Genomic DNA, 22,921 nt, shown 5'->3' with positions numbered 1-22,921 from the left:
TTGTGGAGAGACCTTGTTCTCACTAAACGTAATTGTCACACTCCATCATTTTCAACTTCACACGAAAAATCTTCTCCCAAACTAGATTGTGGTCCAAATTGATTAGAAGGCTTCTTATTAACTGCAACTGACTCACTTAACTGCAATTGATTGGAGAGCTTGAAGCCTCTCTAAAAGTAGAAGCAACCTAGCCATTATAAGCAATTTTTTTTTAATAATTTGCCTAGTTATTGCAATTGCAACGACATGTTCTAATGGCTAGTCGTCACTTGCATAACATTATTGTCAAAAGAGCATTGCAATTATGACAACTAGTCCCAATGGATCAACGTCGCTTCCACAACACAACTATCGCATGGATGTCACAATTGTGATAGCAAACTGGAAGTTTAAGATGTCATAATTACGACAGCATACTATCGCAATTGCGACGTCCTCAAAATAAACTCTTTCTTCTTCTTCCAAGTTATGACAGTTTTATCCATCGCAATTGCAACTGATGCCCTTGCCCTCACAAATTGTGACAGCAAAAATCCGACGCCCCTTCGACGAGAGCCAATTTGTGGTTCTATCGCTTGGGCAACGAGTGGTCATCGCAATTTAGACCCAAATGTAGTAGTGACATTTAAAACATTATGATGGTGGAAGTGTTAGATTTGGAAACAATGAATCATGTTATTTAAAAGGAAAAGGAATCATAGCATTATTTGAAGGAATCAAATGTGAAAATGCCTACTGGTTTGAAGGATTAAGACATAATCTACTCTATGTAGCACAATAGAACAATATAGGATACAAGGTAGAATTTATGAATGAAAAAGCTAAACTATTGGATGGCAAAGAAAATCTGGTTGGGACTGGCAATCAGACAAAAGGTAACTTGTGTTACCTAGATCTCACTGAAAGTACATGTTTATTAACTCAAATAGAGGAAAGTTGGCATAGCATAAAAGGATGTGTCATGTTAACTTTGATAACTTGGTCACCATAAGCAAGAACAAAAGAGTAAGAGGCATACCTTATTTGAAGAAACCTCAGATTGGCATGTGCAAGAGATGTCAAATTGGAAAGATGAGTAAAAGATGATTCAAAAGTAAGTCATACAATTCTAAAGAAATTTTGGAACTAGTTCATACAGAGCATTGTGGACCAATAGATATGGAAAGCTATTGTGGAGACATATAAATCATTCTATTTGTTGTTGATTATTCTACGAAGATGATTGCAATGTTTTTAAAAGATAAATCTGACGCTTTTCAAAAGTTCAAATGGTATTTCGCTAGAGTTGATAAAGAAATAGGGAAGAATCTGAAATGCCTGAGATCATATAGAGGAGGAAAATTCATCTCAAATGAATTCAATGAGTTATGCAATGAAAGAGTAATCAAAAGATAGGTATTGATCAACACCTGGAACACTAGAGCAAAATGGAATAGTAGAAAGAAGAAACAAATCCATCATGCAATGTGTAAGAACACTAATGACTGAGAAGAATGTCACATCAAAGTATTGGAGGAAGCAATGAACACAACAATTCATACACTTAATTGAGTTCAACTGAAGAAAGATACAAACAAAACACCTTATGAATTATGGTATGGGTACAATAATAAAGTTTGTTATTTTAGAGTATTTGGAAGCAAATGCTATATCTCAAAAGATGTAAGGAAATGAAAGCTTGACAAAAGAGATTCAAAGTATATCAAATGGATGTAAAATCAGCCTTCTTGAATGGAATCTTAGAAAAAGTCTGCATTGAACAGCCTAAAGCTTTCATTGATCCAAGCGAAAAGGACATGATGTGTAAACTTCACAAAGCTCGATATGCTAAAGCAAGCTCCTAGAGCATGGTGTGAAAAGCTGCATGGAGATCTGGTAAGAATTGGTTTTGAAAAAACAAATGATAATTGTAATTTGTATATAAAGGAAGGACCACAGGACAAGATATTGCTTACAGAAATATTTGTAGATGATATCATATTTGGAGAACATGAGATGTTATGCAAAACATTGCTGAAAAAATGAGGAAAGAATTTGAAATGTCTATGTTTGGAGAGTTAAATTATTTGTTGGTCTACAAGTTCATCAAATGAAGGATGGCATATTCATCACTCAATCAAAGTACATCAGAGAAACATTAAAAGCATTTGGAATGGAAGATTCCAAACTAGTTGGAACACCTATGTCTAATGGACATAAACTTTCAAAAAATGATGATTTAAAAGAGGTAAACCAAACTATATGTAGATCAATGATTGGGAAACTTTAGTATGTGGTACACACCAGACCTAATATTGCATTGGTAGTTGGCATAGTTTCCAAGGTTTCTGCTAATCCTAAAGAAAATCACATGATGATAGTAAAAAAAAATTTGAGGTGCCTAAAAGAGATTGAAGAATATGATTTATAGCATAAGAAAGAATGAGATCTTGAGTTAAGAGTCTTTACTAATGCAGATTGGGCAGGAAGCATTGATGACAGAAAAAGCACTAGTGGAGGAGCATTCTTTGTTAGAAAGCGATTAGTATCTTGGACAAGCAAGAAGCATAATTGCCTTTCTTAATCAACAACAGAGGAAAAGTATGTTATTGTAGCAGTCAATTGTTCTAACATAATATAGATCAAACAATTAATGTTAGGAATGAAGGAGGAAATCAATGAACCAATGTTTATCTACTGTGATAACCCAAGTGCAATCAATATATCCAAAAATATTGTGATGCACACAAAGACATAACACATTGCAATCAAGTATCATTTCTTAAGGGAATTGGTTCAAGACAAAGAGGTGAGATTCGAATATGTGAACACAAAGGAGCAGATAGCAGATATATTTACTAAGGCTTTACCTAAGGATAAATTTATGTATCTTAGAGGTAAACTAGGGGTTATTCCCCTATCTGATGCTCACTAAAGAAAAAGATAGTGAGGCATCAACCAAGCTTCATTGAAGATCTATCAAGTTGATGCAAATTGTCATACTTCAAGCGTGAAATGCAGAGTATATTGCATATGAATCAGTAAGAAAGGTACACAGTAACTTCAAAGTTTGTATCATTTGGCATTTGATGTCAAAGAAGGAGATTTTAGTGACAACAAGGGAGAATTGATGTCAAAGTGAAAGAGGAAGAGTTTTGTATCTCAGAAGGAAGATATTCAGATGATGACATGTACAACAAAGAGGGATAAAATGATAATAGTTCACAATAGAGAGATGACAGATGTAAGAAGGAGAATTCGTGTGGAAGCTGTTGAGACAGATCCAGACAGTATCTTAGAGGGAGTGTGTATGGATGAGAATCGGAATGAAACTAACTATATTATCTAATTGCTCATACCTTTATCAGTGTATGTTGACATGTAGAATTGCCACCAATGCCACAGAGGGAGTTTGTTGGAAACAATTCTTCAATTGTATGTTGTCATTGATGTTTCACAAATATCAATATTAAACCAAGCAATGAAGAGTCTATAGTATTAACCTTGCATATTTTACCATTTACTGAGCAATCGGGTAATGAAGATATTTCAGTATTAATTGAGGAATCGGTTAATGAAGGATATCTTGCTTGCAATGTTAATTGAGTGATCGGGCATCAAAGGATTTCCAGTGTTAACCGAGCGTTCAATCTCAGTATTGACCAAGTGACCAGATTACAATTGTTTAATTATTGATTGATTGAGGTCGACTATTTAGATATTTATTGATTATTTGAAAGGGTAGTCAAGTCGACTTGACAAAGCTTATGGTATATAAGAAAGGTCAAGTTGTGAGGATAAAGTGTACAAGTAGAATATGGATTAAAATGGATATGTGAGCGAAGGAAGAAGCAGAGCACGAAAGTGTGGACAATAAGTTGCAAAGAACATCTGATTAGTAAGGATCCAGAGGTCAAGCCATAACAGAGATCTGATTCAACAAGGTTAGTTGCTTCATAAATCACGTCAAATTGTTGTTACCTTATAACCATTGTAACAATGAAGAAATCTCTTAATAGAGTTGACTTAACTTTCGTATTGTAAACCCTCTAATGAGGTGACATTTCAAGATTAAAGTATTTTTAGACCTCTAACCAAGCCACTCCTAACATGTTGATCTAAATCATATGACAAAGTCATACTTAACAGTATGTTTTGTAACCTTTAACAGGGTTGGCTCCTAACAGGGCTCACTTTAGAAGAGTGAAAAGACTATTGTAACTAGTTGCATGGTGGTTTTTAGAAATTGGGTTTCTGCGTTAAATTTTGGTGTCATCTGTGTTCATGTTACTTTCTTTATGCTTTAAGTTTCTCCAACTAAGTTACTAAAGGTTAAAAACAAATTAATAATCACAAGATTGTTTTGTTAACCGAGTGACAGTAATATCTTAGTTATAACCAAATTGGACAATATTGCATTATCAATGAAAAGTTTGATTTGACATCTAGGGAGAGGGAATTGTTTTTGTGGTAATTGATTCACCCCTCTCCTCTCAATTACTCTCTTCATTTCTAACAACTCCTAACATCTACCTTGATTTCACATAAAGAAATATTTATTCACCAAATAACTTAACGACATGTCCACATTCCTCCACTTGCATATGGGTTTGCTAAGTGCATTATGTTCTTCCATGATTATAAACAACCTTTGAATAATGATAGGGCTCTTATGATGATTTGATCAAATTATGCACTCATATCTCTAAGAGGAATGATTAGATCAAATGATTTGTTACCCATCGTGCACCAAATATTGAAAAGAGCATATCCACGTGCCTACTTTAGTGCCTCTCACTTTTCTCATTATGCATCATTTTACCATTTAGTACACTCTACATATAATTCTTTATAGTTGGAACATGCTATGAAATGTTGTGAAGAACTACTACTAAACTTGATCATGTCCCATTGTGTAAAAACAAAAGTTGTAAGATGGTAAGATTCTCGATAGATATCTGCCAACACTTCTTCATCCATTAACTTCACCATATGAAACCAATTTAGTGGTAAATTCATCAAGGTATTCATCCTCCATACACATCATCCTTGATGGAACTTCTTACCACATACTCCAACTGGTGGGTGTTTATCTATAATATAGAAGCACCAAGAAAACACGCCTATGCAACCACCACAAATTTTGTTTGGCATTTTAATAGAAATGTTTAGAGGGTCTCATATATAATCGATAGGCTGCTAGAAGGTTGGCCATCAATTGAAATTGCTTCACTTTCCCCTACAATAACTAGTAAGGCTCATTGTGCTACTTACCAATTCAATCGCGTAATGAGGTACCCATAACCGCCGTTGAATTCCTTCTATTGCAATTTCTTAATTAAATTAAAAATTAAAAATTATTGTAATTTTTTTTATTAATTAATTATTAAATCATTAAAATAGTGAATTCTATCAGTTGGGTTGACGCTTGCCCCACAACTGGCTCAAACATTGATCGAGACATAGGTAGGAAGCTAGTTGAAATTTGAATTTAAAATTAGTCACACATTCATTCCAAAGATTTTGAAATTCTTTGGAATAGTCGAACTCCGCATTTGATTGAATGTTGAATTCACCCCATCATGTCTCACTATTAAATTTATTCCTTTACAAAATGTCTTTGATGTGCATTGACGAATAAGCCATGTGTCTAGTGATTCACATTGTCTATGTGGACTCCATATTTGCATTTCAAACCTGCCAATTACATTCTCTTCAAGTTACAAACACCTTTTCACGAGCACATAGTGTCTTAATCATGCATTTTGTGAAGCACTTCATGTGCATTATTTGATCTCTAGTGCAAGCCACATGCCCAAATGAGAACTTAGAATATAATCATAAAATGAAGGATGGCATATTCATCACTCAATCAAAGTACATCAGAGAAACATTAAAAGCATTTGGAATGGAAGATTCCAAACTAGTTAGAACACCTATGTCTAATGGACATAAACTTTCAAAAAATGATGATTCAAAAGAGGTAAACCAAACTACCTACAGATCAATGATTGGGAAACTTCAGTGTGTGGTACACACCAGACCTGATATTGCATTGGCAGTTGGCATAGTTTCCAAGGTTTTTTGCTAATCCTAAAGAAAATCACATGATGACAATAAAAAAAAATTGAGGTACCTAAAAAGGACTGAAGAATATGATTTATAGCATAAGAAAGAATGAGATCTTGAGTTAAGAGTCTTTACTAATGCAGATTGGGCAGGAAGCATTGATGATAGAAAAAACACTAGTGGAGGAGCATTCTTTCTTAGAAAGATATTAGTATCTTGGACAAGCAAGAAGCATAATTGCCTTTCTCAATCAACAACAAAGGCAAAGTATGTTATTGTAGCAGTCAATTGTTCTAACATAATATAGATCAAACAATTAATGTCAGGAATGAAAGAGGAAATCAATGAACCAATGTTTATCTACTATGATAACACAAGTGCAATCAATATATCCAAAAATATTGTGATGCACACAAAAACATAACACATTGCAATGAAGTATCATTTCTTAAGGGAATTGGTTCAAGACAAAGAGGTGAGATTGGAATATGTGAACACTAAGGAGCAGATAGCAGATATATTTACTAAGGCTTTACCCAAGGATAAATTTATGTATGTTAGAGGTAAACTAGGGGTTATTCCCCTATCTGATGCTCACTAAAGAAAAAGATAGTGAGGCATCAACCAAGCTTCATTGAAGATCTATCAAGTTGATGCAAATTGTCATACTTCAAGCATGAAATGTAGAGTATATTGCATATGAATCAATAAGAAAGGTACATAGTAACTTCAAAGTTTGTATCATTTGGCATTTGATGTCAAAGAAGGAGATTTTAGTGACAACAAGGGAGAATTGATGTCAAAGTGAAAGATAAGATAAGATAAGATAAATTTATTAATGTCCAACAAAAGACCACAACGTGGGTCTATGGGACTGGAAGCTTAAACCAAGAAAAAAACAGACAAACGGAGCACCAAACGGTGTCCAAAAAAGAAGAACAAGCACAAAAAAAGAAGAAGAAAGCAGGAAACAACACGAAAAAGATTAGGTATCCGTCTTCACAAGGAAAAAGTCCAACAGTGACTGATCTGTGCGGCTACCAAAAGCCCTATGATGAAGCTGAGTGCCACGAGAGGAGTGTCGCTAGCAAAAAGGTCCCCTGCGAGGTCTCACCGATCTGGAACAGCCCGTGTTAGGGAAACTATATGGTCGCTTCACACCCCGAGCTGGAGTTAAGGGCGAGAAGAAGGTCGTAATAAGTTGTGTCTGGGTTTGACTCCTGGAAAATAAAAGTTGTAAAGTATGGTCACGAAGCTATAAGGACTCGTGGAGATAGAGTGCAATGCAACGCTGATCGGTGTACCTAAAAAAATTTGAGAGGGATTTGAAATCTCTAAACAAACAATAAAATCTCCCTCTAATCTCGTAGTATATGGGGCATCTGAAAAGAAAATGAATCTCAGATTCTGCCTCTGCTAAGGTACAAAGTGTACACACCTGATCCTCTAGCAATATGGTGATCGACTTAAATCCGGAGTTTGTGCGAGCCCACCCTAAAGGAGCCAAGGGAGATAAGCAGGGTGTGAGTCCAATATCTATGTAAGTACTCAGGGTGTACAATAATCCCATCTCAGATAACTAAGAAGTGCTCAGCGTAGAAGGCCATCCTTGGATGTAATTCCCCTGGAGGATCCACCTAGGTCCGTGTGATATACTTCCTGTAAATGTCAAGTCTGACATGCCCATTCTACTCCTGCCGAGAAGGGAGTAGATGAGCAAGGGCATCCAATGAGAACTGGTAGGGAGGAAGATGATCAATGTTGATCCCCACTGAACTCAATAGGATAGTAGCCTAAGCATACCAACTATGGGCTCTAGTGGCCGGATCGACATCAGCAATAGCAACTAAGGAGCAGTAGGCTAAATAAGGGTATCTGTGTTGGCCTTCCTTCGAGTCAGCAAAGCCACGAAGATGGTGGAGAACCCAGATCAAGTCAAAAATGGCTGCAAGTCTGAATTCGACCAAAATAATACTGTGTGGAGTAGAACCGTGACATCTAATAATCCGACGGAGGAGCATAATCTGGGTACGCTCGATCATGGCCCAATCCGAGTCTAAAAGAGAAGGACCCCAAACCACTGAACCATAGAGCACTGTGGGTCTTACTAAGGAATCCAGGAGGGATAGCTTAGACGATGTATCCTGAAAGTGGTGTTTGAAGCACTGTCTCTCGAGCATGGCAAGGGAACCCAACCCTTTACTAATCCGAGGCTGAATAGCTGATCTCAAGCTGAAATGAGATCCATGAAACTTAACCCCAAGGTATGTGTAAGATGATGTAATCTCAACTTCCCGACCTTGGAAGTGAAAATGGAGATGTGAAGTCTTCAGACCATTGAAGACCATAACCTGAGTCTTCTCAAGGTTCACAACCAGCTGTCTCATATCACAAAAAGATGCAAGTCTATCTAAAAGCCTCTGAAGACCCTCAGGAGAGGAAGCAAGAAGAACCACATCATCAACAAAGAGAAGGATGTAGATCAATACCTGGTGTAGATGACAACCATCACCTGGAAGCGAGGAGTCACTAAGAAAATCTCGAGTTCATCAATGTAGATCCCGAACAAGGTGGGCAAGGGAGGGCAACCCTACTTCACCCCAATGGTGCTCTGGATAGGATTAGAGAGGCCCTCTGTGGTCTTGAGTCTACCAATCACAGTCTCATATAGCCTCATAATAGCTGTCAATAAGATCTCAAAAATACCAATATCTCTCAGTCTCTAAAAAAGGGCTTCTCCGGGGATGGAATCAAAAGCCTTATGAAAATCCACAAAACAACAGTAGACTTTCTTCGAGTGATGTCGAGCCTCCTCGATAATAGCTCGTAGTTTAAAGATATGATCTATGGTCTGGTAGTCTGTCCTGAATCCTGCTTGACCCTTAGCCCTACAATTCCTCCTATTAAGCTCACTGGATAAAATAGTATTCAAAGCTGTAGCATAAAGTTTGGCAAATGTATGCCCAATCATGATGGTCCTATAGTTTCCAAGATCAAAGGTCAGCCCAGACTTATGGATCGAGTGAATAATGTGTCTTGACCAAGAGTCCTGAAAACCAAAACAAACCACTCTATTAAAGAGCGTAGAGAGATAAGGGCCCAAGATCGTGGTACTGAGTTTGAAGAGCTCCGCCTGAAAACCCTCCTCATCAGCCGCCCTGCTGCATCTCATAAGTCGGATGGCCTCGTAAATGCTAGAGGTGGAGAATAAGTGACAATGGGGGAGCGAGCTGGGAAGGGGGGCGAGTTGACTCGGGATGTCATACAACATGGAGATATGGGAAGCAAGGAGATGAAGGTGGGGGGTGGACTGGGGTTGGCTACGCCTGGGGAACATGATGCGCTAAAACAACTTGGGATACTGAATAAGCGTGTCTCGGAGGGATCTGCCCTATGAAGCAATAAATAATCGCTTCTTATGGCGAAGAAAGCGTTTGTAAGAGAGCCATAAATTGGTGAAAGCAGAGGAATGAGTATCAAAAGCCAAGCGCAAGGAGCGATGGAAAGTTTTACAGTCGTCATCAAACCACTGATTCATGGGACAAGTATTTCGTCGAGCCGATCTGTGAGTGTTGGAAATGGAGCGGTGAGGGATAGAGAGGAAAGCCGACTCCCAAATCGCGGTAGCTAGCGAGTGAAACATGGTGGACACCTGACTATGATCCGTGAAGCTAGCTGGGCAGAGGAATATTCTCAAATGGAAAATGAAGAGGTCTTGATCACTATCCTCGAAACAGAAACGAGTGTGGGGGTGGAACCGGGCAGGGTGAGTAGAGATGGGTGATAAAGGGTGGGAAGAAACACAGACCGAAAGGCTAAGAAGGGCATGATCAGCCAAGGGAAGATGGGAGATAGTAAAATTTTGGATGGAGGGGAGGAAGGAAGCAACAACGAGGATGTAATCCACCACGCTTGCACCCCCACTATGAGGCCAACACGTAAAAAGCTCAGAACCTAGGAAACAAGAGAGGCCATTCAAAATTACCAAGTTGGAGGACTCATAGAGCTGGAGAAGGTGGTGACCATAACAAGTTAGAGGCTCACTGTGATCCTCAGATAAACGCTGAAGCCCCATACTAGTAAGATCCCTCTCAGTAGTACAAATCAAATCGGACCCACGGTCATATTGGGGGGTCTGGAGATCTTTAGTCCGTGCATTAAAATCTCCCAAGATGATGATGTCGTCCATAGCCCCAAACTTGGAGATGCTCTCGAATAGGTCTGAAAAAGGGTTCCCATCCTCAACACTATGAATAGTGTAAGGTGAGGTAATCGACAGGAAGTAACAAACAGCAATAAAGATATCTTTCTGACGGTAACTGGTACCTCCAACTCGAATCCACATAACTCTGGCATAAGTGTCAAAAAGAACCAATGTGGTATTACCGAACAGATCATCTCTAATCAAACAAGCAACTCCACTGGAACCACACACACCACCCAAAGCTCAGACCTCCTCTCTGCAAACTGAAAGCCACTGATACCCTGTGTAACCTGGAAGGGGCCGAGCAGGACTCTCATGAGTATTGGTAACAGCTAACAAATTAGCGTCCCCAACTGCATCATGAAGTAAGCCTGGAAAAGACCACAGGGAACCATTGCCATTCCAACAGTTGACAAGCAAAGAGCCAATGGAGGGCTTAGAATTGCCAAACTGTTGGTGCTTAGACTGTCATTTGGCTTGGGTATGTCTCTCATCCCAACCCTTGGGAGGTGAGTCACAAATAACTGCCTTTAGATTCCTTATAACTGCCCATTTCCTGTTACTCCTTGCTTCTACCACAAGACTCCTAAAGTGCTTTAGTTCAACTACCTGTGATTTTGTGAGGTCCTCATCAAGAAATATCTTTGTGGGAAGGAAGAGCTTCTTCTTTTCCCTGAGAGCTTGTAGTCGATCAGCTAGTGAGAGAAACCTAAGAAAAAGGGTGCCATTGTATCCAAACCATGCTCTGTCTAATGTAATATCTGAAATACCCAATTGCTCGTTGAGAAATGAGTAGCCTATGGGGAGAGGATCAATGGAGGACAAAGGAAGACCTCTAACCCGAAGGTTGAGTTCCCTGAAGCGTCTAACTCGGTCTTCAGCTAACTTCTCTTGGACAATGTTTTCAACCACTGGCAAAGGCGTAGTGCTGGAGTTTTTGCAAGTAGAGGCCCAGTTTTAATTTGCTGCTCTGTTTTAGTCAAAAGAGATGATTGTTGTTTAACAAGCTCGGTCTACTTATCCTTGAGGTTTCCAATGTCTCTGAAGTCTTTAATAATGGAGCTGATATCTTTTGTAATGCCTAATGTTTGTGTGGTAAAAGTTTCAGAAAGGTCCTAGATGCGTGAAGAATTAGCTACAACCTGCTGGTTCAAGTCATTTAATGATTGAGATAGGGAGTGAATAGTATCCTGGAGAGTTTGATTCATTGATTCGAACTTCTGGAGCTGCACTAAGAGACCTTGGGAAATTGCTGAGAGGGAAAGAGTTGGGACTTTCAAAGCTGCATTATCCTTCTCTAATAATGCCAAGCGGTCAACTATCTGTTGTAATGTTGCTGGAGTGGGTGGGGGGTCCATGATTCAAAACAATACTAAACAATATATGAATAAACAATACTAAGTCGTATTTGAATAAAACAAAGCAGAAACGGTACCGGACATTCTGTCAAACAAATCATGTACGAACTATCTTGTGGGTCATACTCTGTCTTGTGGTGTAAGTATGAACTGATTACGACTTCTCCATACTTTACATGCACGTTCACTGCAGGGGGATGATTACTTCACGGATAACTTCACGGCAAGGCATCTACAGTCAAGGGCCTCAAACGTTAGGGCATCAACAGTCAAACGTTAGGGCCAGGCAGGGATCACAGCGTCAGGTCACTGCACAAGATTAGAGGGCACAGGATGGAACCTATCTGGTTACAGTGTCAAGTCACTGCACAGGATTAGAGGGCACAGGATGTTGTCACCGCACAGGATGACGCCTCTGCACAGGGTCACAGGATGTCGCTTCTGCACAGGATGACGCTCAACACGGGGTCACGGGATGTCGCCTCTGCACTTGAAGCTTGAGACGTAAAATATCCAATGATGTCGCCTCTGCGCTAAACAGAGATCTGCACTAAGTAAGATGGAACAGGGGAGAGAATGACTAATAAGAGGAAGAGTTTTGTATCTCAGAAGGAAGATATTCAAATGATGGCATGTACAACAAAGAGGGATAAAATGATAATAGTTCACAATAAAGAGATGATAGATGTAAGAAGGAGAATTCATGTGGAAGCTGCTGAGACAAATCCAGACAGTATCTTAGAGGGAGTGTGTATGGATGAGAATCGGAATGAAACTAAGTATATTATCTAATTGCTCATACCTTTATCAGTGTATGTTGACATGTAGTATTGCCACCAATGCCACAGAGGGAGTTTGTTGGAAACAATTCTACAATTTTATGTTGTCATTGATGTTTCACAAATATCAATATTAAACCAAGCAATGAAGAGTTTGTAGTATTAACCTTGCATATTTTACCATTGACTGAGCAATCAGGTAATGAAGAAATTTCAGTATTAACTGAGGAATCGGTTAATGAAGGATATCCTGCTTGCAATGTTAATTGAGTGGTCGGGCATCAAAGGATTTTCAGTGTTAACCGAGCGTTCAATCTCAGTATTGACCAAGTGACCAGATTACAATTGTTTAATTATTGATTGATTGAGGTCAACTATTTAGATATTTATTGATTATTTGAAAGGGTAGTCAAGTCGACTTGACAAAGCTTATGGTATATAAGAAAGGTCAAGTTGTGAGGATAAAGTGTACAAGTAGAATATGGATTAAAATGGATATGTGAGCGAAGGAAGAAGTAGAGCACGAAAGTGTGGAAGATAAGTTGCAAAGAACCTCTGATTAGTAAGGATCCAAAGGTCAAGCCAAAACAGAGATCTGAATCAGCAAGGTTAGTTGCTTCATAAATCACGTCAAATTGTTGTTACCTTATAACCATTGTAACAATGAAGAAATCTCTTAATAGAGTTGACTTAACTTTCGTATTGTAAACCCTCTAACGAGGTGACATTTCAAGATTAAAGTGTTTTAAGACCTCTAACCAAGCCACTCCTAACAAGTTGATCTAAATCATCTAACAAAGTCATACTTAATGGTATGTTTTGTAACCTTTAACAGGGTTGGCTCCTAACAGGGCTCACTTTAGAAGAGCGAAAAGAATATTGTAACTAGTTGCATGGTGGTTTTTAGAAATTAGGTTTCCGCGTTAAATTTTGGTGTCATCTGTGTTCATGTTACTTTCTTTATGCTTTAAGTTTCTCCAACTAAGTTACTAAAGGTTAAAAAAAAATTAATAATCATGAGATTGTTTTGTTAACTGAGTGACTGTAATATCTTAGTTATAACCAAATTGGACAATATTGCATTATCAATGAAAAGTTTGATTTGACATCTAGGGAGAGGGAATTGTTTTTGTGGTAACTGATTCACCCCTCCCCTCTCAATTACTCTCTTCATTTCTAACAACTCCTAACATCTACCTTGATTCTTCACATAAAGAAATATTTATTCGCCAAATAACTTAACGACATGTCCACATTCCTCCACTTGCATATGGGTTTGCTAAGTGCATTATGTTCTTCCACGATTATAAACAACCTTTGAATAATGATAGGGCTCTTATGATGATTTGATCAAATTATGCACTTATATCTCTAACGGAAATAATTAGATCAAATGATTTGTTACCCATCATGCACCAAATATTGAAAAGAGTATATCCACATGCCTACTTTAGTGCCTCTCACTTTTCTCATTACACATCATTTTACCATTTAGTACACTCTACATATAATTCTTTATAGTTGGAACATGCTATGAAATGTTGTGAAGAACTACTACTAAACTTGATCATTTCCCATTGTGTAAAAACAAAAGTTGTAAGATGGTAAGATCCTCGATAAATATCTGCCAACACTTCTTCATCCATTAACTTCACCATATGAAACCAATTTAGTAGTACATTCATCAAGGTATTCACCCTCCTTACACATCATCCTTGATGGAACTTCTTACCACATACTCCAAGTGGTGGGTGTTTATCTATAATATAGAAGCACCAAGAAAACACGCCTATTCAACCACCACAAATTTTGTTTGGCATTTTAATAGAAATGTTTAGAGGGTCTCATATATAATCGGTAGGCTGCTAGAAGGTTGGCCATCAACTGAAATTGCTTCACTTTCCCCTGCAATAACTAGTAAGGCTCATTGTGCTACTTACCAATTCGATCTCGTAATGAGGTACCCACAACCGCCGTTGAATTCCTTCTATTGCAATTTCTTAATTAAATAAAAAATAAAAAATCACTGTAATTTTTTTTATTAATTAATTATTAAATCACTAAAATAGTGAATTCTATCGGTTGGGTTGACGCTTGCCCCACAACTGGCTCAAACATTGATCGAGACATAGGTAGGAAGCTGGTTGAAATTTGAATTTAAAATTAGTCACACATTCATTCCAAAGATTTTGAAATTCTTTGGACTAGTCGAAGTCCGCATTTGATTGAATGTTGAATTCACCCCATCATGTCTCGCTATTAAATTTATTCCTTTACAAAATGTCTTTGATGCACGTTGACGAATAAGCCATGCGTCTAGTGATTCACATTGTCTCTGTGGACTCCATATTTGCATTTCAAACCTGCCAATTACGTTCTCTTCAAGTTACAAACACCTTTTCACGAGCAATTGTCCATTAAATAGGTAAGCATTATATGAGACGGTTCTCCTGTGTGCTCAAATATACACCCCTGAACTTTCACTGTCCCAACCAATCGATTTCTGAGGCTCTCATTCACCAAAAGGGCATGAACAATGTTAGAATAAGAAAATTCGCATGCTTTTGAGACATTTTTGGCAGACAATTTAAATGCTTCTTACATGTCTCCACCAATATTGCGTTTGAATTCCCATTAGACAAGCTCATGAAATACTCCGTGTATGTTTGAATTTGATAAAACACTCAACATGATTACTTTGGAGAGCTTTTGCAGGTGTCATTCTTTATAAAAGTCCTCCAACTGCTTCCCCAACAATGCACCTTATCAAAGGACACGACTAAGCTTCAGACAAAACACACTGTTGACCAAAATTTACAAAATAAAAAACATTATGAAATTTTCAGCATTTGATCTTCATGATTTGCATAATTTGTATTCGAAAAGAACAAAAATTTTGAAAAAAATTCAGTATTTTCATAAATCTGAAAAAAAAAAAAAACTTTCCCATCTTTTCTTCGCATTCAGTCAAATAGTTCAGATGCAGATTGGTTTCAATCTCTATGCTTTGGTGGGTTATCTGCGTCTTCTTAAGATTCTTTTCAGCAATCGAATTCATTGACTTCTTGAAATCTCTAGACTACAATTTTCATAGGTCGTGGCTTTCACTTATAAGTACCACTTCACACAATTTTTAACTAACTTTTATTGAGGTTCATTAACCTCTTAATTTTTAACCTCTCATATTTGACAAATAGGTTAAGAATCTTCTTCAAAATGCGTGTTTTGGATTTCCTATTTAACCTCTTTTTGGTTAGAGAGCTTAAGAATTGAAAAAGAATTATGTGTATTGGGTGTGTTTCTTAACCTCTTTGAACTTAAAGGTTGATATTTTGATTGAAAACATGTATTTTAGAAGCTTTGATTAACCTGCCACAACTTTTGACTCAGAAGTCAGAATCCGAAAATTTGAAGTGTTGGACAGAGCTGTGAACAAGCTGGAGAAACTAGGATTAGGAGACTACCAAAAATTGAGTAAAACCCTTGCTTATTTTTAAACTCGAAGTTGAATATTCATTTGTCCATTTTAACATAGAATTTTCAAATTTAGTTTCGATAAATACATTGATAGTGCATTTAAATTTGACTGACAAATTTTTGACAAGCTTTTACCATATGATATTTGTGCTTAAATGTTTTAATTTCTTTGGAATTTTTTCTCCTTGCCTTTCTTTTTTTGTTAAGAGTCAATAACAATTCATATAAATAATAATTTTTTATTTTAAAAATACATTATAAAAAAATGAATTATGGAATAGATTATAGAGTTTGAAAATTTCTGAAATCTGATTGGTCAAACAAATAGAATATTCGCATTAAATGAATCCATTAGTATTCCTGCCTTTGATAGGAACTAATAATAGTGAAAAATTTTGAAAAAGAAAGTTGAGGAAAAAGAAATTATATCGTAATAGAGTTTAGGCCCAATGTACTTCGTATCTTCTTATATATCACTTGACTATATTTTACTATCTGCTTAACCTTTGCACCTCCTTTTGGTGCAAATGATAGTATAAATTTCAAAAAATATATATCATTACAACACAATATGAACAAAGATATTGCCCCACATGGTTAGGCCCATGAGCCAATCAAAATCCTCACCTTTATCTCACATATTGGGTAGAATCTGATAATTAGGAGAAAAAAGAAAAAAAACCACATAGAATTTTGAAAAAACGGTCATAATTACTTCAATTATATTCAAAATTCAAACACGTCAAAATGGATAAGGCCAATAAAGACAATTAAAACCCAATGTAGATGCAATCTGCTGCTGTTATGTCAGAACCACCGGATGAGTTGGGGCAACACTCAATACAAAGTTTGCAATTAATAACCTCATTTCAGAGGGAAGAATCTAAGCGCTGAGGAAGATAATACATAAGTCAAGTCGAGCATTTTAAGAAAATCTGAGTATATTTTCAGGCCGGTTGGGAAGTGGAAATGGAAGGTTCTACTAATTTGTGGTGGTGAAGAAGTGGGGGATTTGAACTGTAGAGGAGATTATTCAGTTTGTTTGCCTCTTCACTTAGAAGAATGCGTGTAGAGGGCTGTAAGAGCCAACATCAGATTCACTCATTTGGACAATGTTACAAAGCTGTCTGTGATTCTTCCATGGAGATTGTAAGGTTAACGGGGATGGTGGTGGGAGGGGGATGAGGGGTCTAGGGGGGTTTGGCCCTGTGATTCCTCCATGGGGGTTACAAGGGTAAAGGGGTTTTGTGCCCGGTACTTGATTGCAGAATGGAATGCAGAGCAGAAGTGGAAGCACTAGCACTGCTTTTGAAGGCGCAACTTGCAATGAATAGGGTAAAGTTGTGAATGTTGCTCTGTAGAACAAAGGGCTTTCTGAAGTTTTGTGCCTGGTTGTTGCTAAGCTCAGCTACCTCCATCGCCTCTATTTGCAGTATAATAAGCTGAGCGGACAGAGTTTCTAACGTTACAGAGCTTGTTGATCTTTATATCAATTTCAGTATAGGGTCTATTTATTTTAACCAAGGTTTGATAGATAAGATAAGATAAATTTATTAATGTCCAACAGAGACCAACGAGGGTCTAAGGGACTGGAAACATTACAAAGGGCAAACGCAAGCTGGGGGAGCACCAAAAGGTGTCTGCAAAAAGAACATGAAAGCAAAACAACAAAAGAACCAAGAAAAGGAATAACAACAACTAAGAACTCCTCACAGGCGAGAAGTAGTCCATAATGGAAAGGTGGGCATTAGTGCAATCAGGTACTCTAGAAGATCGCCTCTGAGGTCTACTAGAGAGACGCTATCGAGTGTGATCTCTACGGGGTCTCACAGATCTAGTGTGAACCGAGATAGTGCAGGGAGGCCGCTACAATCCTCGGCCAGGGACCGTAGGATTGAAGAAAGAGGTGATGAGCTGCATAGGGGTCGATGTCAAGCAAAGATGGAACTGTATAGTGTGCTCGCAAAGCCGCATGGTCTCCTGAAGGTAGAGTGCAAGACAGTGCTGGTCAATATATCTGAAGAATGAGGGAAGAGACCAACATTCTTTGAACAAACAGTAGAATTTCCCTCAGATCTCATAGTAAATGGGACAACGAAAAATAAAATGAGACTTGGTCTCAACCTCCTTGAGGTGACAAAGCCGACGGATCCTGTCCTCCTAGCCAATTTACTGATCAGTCTAAATACATAGTGGGTGAGATCCCACTCAAAAAGATCCCAAGAAGATGCAAAGAGCGTGAGTCCAACGACGAGTGAGGTGCCAGGGGCATAAGATGATCCCGTCCTCAATATCAAGGAAGTGCTCAGCATAAAAGGTCATACACGAACAGAGCCCACCTGAGGGATTCCTCCAAGTCGTGATAACATACTATTTGTAGATGTCAAGTCTAACATGCTCATTCAACTCCCGTTGAGATGGAAGAAGATGGGCTAGAGCGTCCAAAGAAAACTAAAAAGGGGGGAAGATGATACAAACTAATACCAATCGAGCCCAAGAGGGCGGAGACCTAAGTGTACCAACAATGAGACCTATGGTTAGAATCTGAACCCGCAACCTCTATAGAGGAACAGTAAGCCAAGTAGCAATATATGTGATGACCGTCGAAGGAATAAGCGAAGCTCCGGAGTTGGTGAAGAAGCCAAACTAAATCAAAGATGGTCCCCAATGTGAAAGGATGAGCACCAAACTCTGCGAGAATGATGTTGTGTGGTGTGGACTAGTGACATTTGATAATGCGCCAAAGGAAAAGAGTTTGGACTCTCTCAACAGAGGCTCAGTCAGACTCCAAGAAGGAGGGGCCCTAAACAGTAGAGTCGTAAAGGACAGTGGGCTTGACCAAGGAGTCAAGAAGGGACATCTTAGTCATGGTGTAGTGGAAGTGGTGTCGAAAGCATTGTCGCTCAAGAATAGAGAGGGAGTTGAGCCCCTTGTTGACTCTAGGTTGCATGGCTAGTCTTAGGTTGAACTGAGGTCTAGAAAACTTAACCCCCAAGTAAGTATATGAAGATGTAATCTCGATCTCAATACCTTGAAAGTAAAAATGGAGGTGTGATGTCCTCAAACAATTGAAGACCATAACTCGAGTCTTGTCCAGATTTACAACTAGCTCACGTGAGTCACAGAAAGAGGCCAAGCCATCAAGGAGCCACTGAAGACCATCGGGGGAAAATGCTAGGAGAATCACATCGTCAGCAAATAGGAGAATAAAGATCAACACCTAATGTAAGTAACAACCATTGCCAGGGAGCGAGCAATCATGGAGAAATGCCTCAAGCTTGTCGACGTAGATGTCAAAGAGAGTGGGGGAGAGAGGGCAGTCTTGTTTCACCCTACTAGTGCTTTGGATAGGGTCAGAGAAGCCCTGTGAAGTCTCGAATCTGCCCACAACACACTCATATAACCTCATAATAGTTGTAAGGAGAATCTCTGAGATCCCGATGTCCCTAAGATACTAAAAGAGAGCCGCCCAAGGAACAGAGTTGAAGGCTTTGCAAAAGTTAACAAAACAACAGTTAACTTTCGCCGAGTGGCGGCAAGATTCTTGAATGGTGGCCCGTAAGGTCAAAATGTGATCAATGGTCTGAAAATCTATACGAAACCCAGCCTAACCTCTAGCCCGGCAATGTCGCTGATTGAGCTCTCTAGACAAGATACCGTTCAACACATACCATTCAACACAGTTACATAGAGTTTGGCGAAGGTATGCCCAACCATGATGGTCTTGTAGTTCCCAGGGTCAGAAGTTGGCCCAGATTTATGGATTGAATAGATAATATGTCATGACCAAGAGTCAAGAAAGCCGACACAAACCATTTGATTAAAGAGCACTGTAAGAAAGGGACCCAGGACAAAGATATCCAACTTGACAAATTTAGCTTGAAATCCTTCCTCATCTGGAGTTCTGCTACTGTTCATAACTCTAACTACCTCACAAATGTGGGAAAAGGAAAAGAGGTGACAACGGGTGGGGGAGAGGATGAGATGGGGAGGGCGCTGGCTAGGAATATCATAAGAGGGTGGAGGTGTGGGAGGCAAGGGAGTGAAGGTCCAGAGTGGAGGGAGGAGGGGAGGGTGGTAAGGAAACATGGTGGCCCAAAAGAGCTTTGGAGATTAGAAGAATGTGGCACAAAGAGATCTACACTACAACAAAGCCAACTTCTGTTTCTTATGGCGAAGAAAACAGTTGTAGTCGAGCCTCAACTGAGAGGAAAAGGAGGAATAAGTAGGTGGAGCAAAGCGAAGCATGCGATGAAAGGATTTGCAGTCCTCATCAAACCACTAGTTCATGGGGCATGACCTGCGAGTGGGCAAGGAGGTGCAATGGGAACTAAGAAGGGTAGACTCCCACAAGGTGGACCTAAGTCGGAGAAGGGGTCCTAGGGGAGAAGTCGTCTAAGGTGATGGATTAAGAGCTCTGTGTCGCCATTAGCGAAGCAAAAAGAAGTGCAAGCGTGGGGGGCGGGGAGGGAAGGAGAGGGGGGAGGCCACTAGAAGATGAGGGGCAAGAAGAAGCCGATAAGTAAGGGAAAGGAGGTGTCAGGGATCCCCAAAGGGTGATGCTAAGGAGGGCATGGTCTGCCAGAGGAAGGCGAGAGATGGTAAAGTGGAAAATGAGAGGGATGAAGGAGGCAGTAGAGAGAACATAGTCCACAACACTACCACCACCACCATGTGGCCAACAAGTGAAGAGTTCGAAGCCAAGAAAGCTATAAAGCCCGTTCAAAATCACTAAGTCGGATGATTCACAAAGCTGTAGTAAATTTTGATCATACCTAGTGAAGGGCCCTTGACAATCCTCGGAGCGCTAATGCAGACCCACAGAACCAAGATCAGAAGCAATCGTACACATGGGATCAGCCCTACGATCATGGAGGGGAGGCTGTAGGTCTCTAGTCCACACATTAAAGTCTCCCAAAATGATGATGTTCCAAATGACAGAGAATCCAGTAATGTGCTCGAGAAGGTCCTCGTAGGGGTCCCCACCCTTAGTGTTGTGAGTTGAATAGTATGAAGATGCTGGCGGGAAGTAGCAAACAACGATATAGGTATCTCTATTGAGCGAGGTCCCTTGATCAATGCGAATCCACATGAACTTGGCATAGTTGTCGAAGTGAACCAAGGAAATAGTACTGAAAAGGTAATCCTGAATAAGACAGGCGACCCCACTAGAACCTCTAACCCTACCAGAACATCGGACCACATCTCTAAAAGAGGAGAGCCACTAATAGCCAGAAATATCAGGAAGAGGAGGCATGGGGCTCTCATCTGTCTCTATAATAAAAAGGTCAGCAGAACTAATAACGTCGTTAAGTAAGCCAGGCATAGACCAAAGAATACCATTACCGTTCCAGTAGTTGAGGCATAAAGAGCCTGTGCTCAACTGTTGCTAAGCCCGTCATTTGGCCTCAGAGGCTACCCTCAAAACCCAACCTATAGGGAAGGTGTTGCGGATTACTACTTCAATATTTCTGATGAATGTATATTTACCCTCTTGTCTAGCTGCCACAACAAGGGCACGAGCTTGCTTGAGTTATGCCACTTGTGATCGGGTGAGGTCCTCATCTAGGTAGATCTTAGGGGAAAGAGAGAATAACTTTCTCTTTAATCTAAGAGCCCGCAACCTATCGGGGGAGAGGAACCGGATAAAAAGAGTGCTCTCTGGGCCTAACCAACACCTGCCAAGACTGATGTCTGAAATGTCCAGTTGATCCTTGCGGAAAGAGTATCCAACAATTGAGGGATCATCAATGGAGGAGAGACCACGGACTCGTACGTTTAGTTCACAGGTCCTCCTAACCCACTCATCGTTCATCTTCCCTTGTACTAACGTCTCAATCCATGAAAGGGGAGCCTCAGCCGCAAGGCTGCATAATGAAGCCTAAGGCTTCACCTTCAATTCAGTCTCCGTCAATAGTGAAGAATGCCTATCCACGATCTCTAATTGTTTCTCCTTGATAGTGTCTAACTCCCTAAGCTACATGGTCGCAAAGTCCAGATTAGCCTTGAGGCCTATATTTTCAACGACTAGAGATTACACAGTATCTCGTAGAGTGTGGTTCTCGGATTCCAACAAAGCCAACCGTTCTGCGAGTTCGATATAAAGTGAAGTTGACTAAGAAACAACATTTTGCAAGACAACATTACTGGACTCCACTATGGTCAAGCAATCAGCGAGCTACTAAAGTGTAATTGGATTAGATAAGGGTGCCATAGCTCATAAGGAAGGTATGCCTACAAAAAGAAAATGCCCCTGGAAAATCACAACTTTACCACAGACCAGGCATTTTGTCAAACAGTCTATAAACAACAAGCAAGGAATCTGGAGCCATATGTGATGCACAATCTATCGAACAGTTGTCACCCAATTAACTTGTTTGAAGATGTTGGCACCAAACCAGTCCTTGGTGATTTTCTTGTGGTAGAGTCTCTTAACAGAAGACGTCAAAGGAATGGGAGGACTGGAGTGGAGCAGAGCAACCAACAGCGGCGACGCCCAAGCAGACCACAGCTAGGGTGAGCGGTAGACACCAACTATTCCCGAGCGGCAGAGGTCTCGACAACAAAAGACGGTAGTGGCAAAAGGCACAGGCCCGCTCATGGAAAGGGTCTGTTTATTCTTGTATGTTCGAAGGAAAAGCTCTAAGCCCATAAAAAAATATCACAAGGGGGTTTTAAAAAGAAATGACATCTTCCACAATTACTTTATCTTCCATTTCATCCACCCCTGGAACTGTTAGTATTTGAATTGTAACAGACAAATCCTTTTTATGTACATGGACTCTACATCCATGCTACCATTGTATAAATGCTTCCCAGCATAATTAATATGTCACTTCTACAACATAAAATTAAAAATTAAATCAGAATAAGTTTTGTATTTTGTCTGCCCGCCTTACAGGAGCGAATAAGAAAGACGAGTACATGGAGCTATGACATGGGATGGGCATGATGAGAAGTGGGTGCATTTTGGTTGCACTATTAACAAGGCTTGTTTTTACTACTTTCTACAACTAAAACACCTAATCAATTTTGCCAGTACGCAAGTAACTGCT

General features: G+C 39.5%; 1 pseudogene; it reads right to left on the bottom strand.

The window, feature by feature from the left end:
- LOC149539685 (uncharacterized) overlaps window positions 1-10,393 on the bottom strand; it is a 32,506-nt pseudogene extending 22,113 nt beyond the window's left edge.
- Between the last annotated feature and the right edge of the window lie 12,528 nt (window positions 10,394-22,921).

Source organism: Cupressus sempervirens, chromosome 9, assembly GCF_028749045.1.
Source record: "Cupressus sempervirens isolate cs-2001-9-10 chromosome 9, ASM2874904v1, whole genome shotgun sequence".
Classification (NCBI taxonomy): domain Eukaryota; kingdom Viridiplantae; phylum Streptophyta; class Pinopsida; order Cupressales; family Cupressaceae; genus Cupressus; species Cupressus sempervirens.
This window is presented reverse-complemented; position numbering and strand designations above follow the sequence as displayed.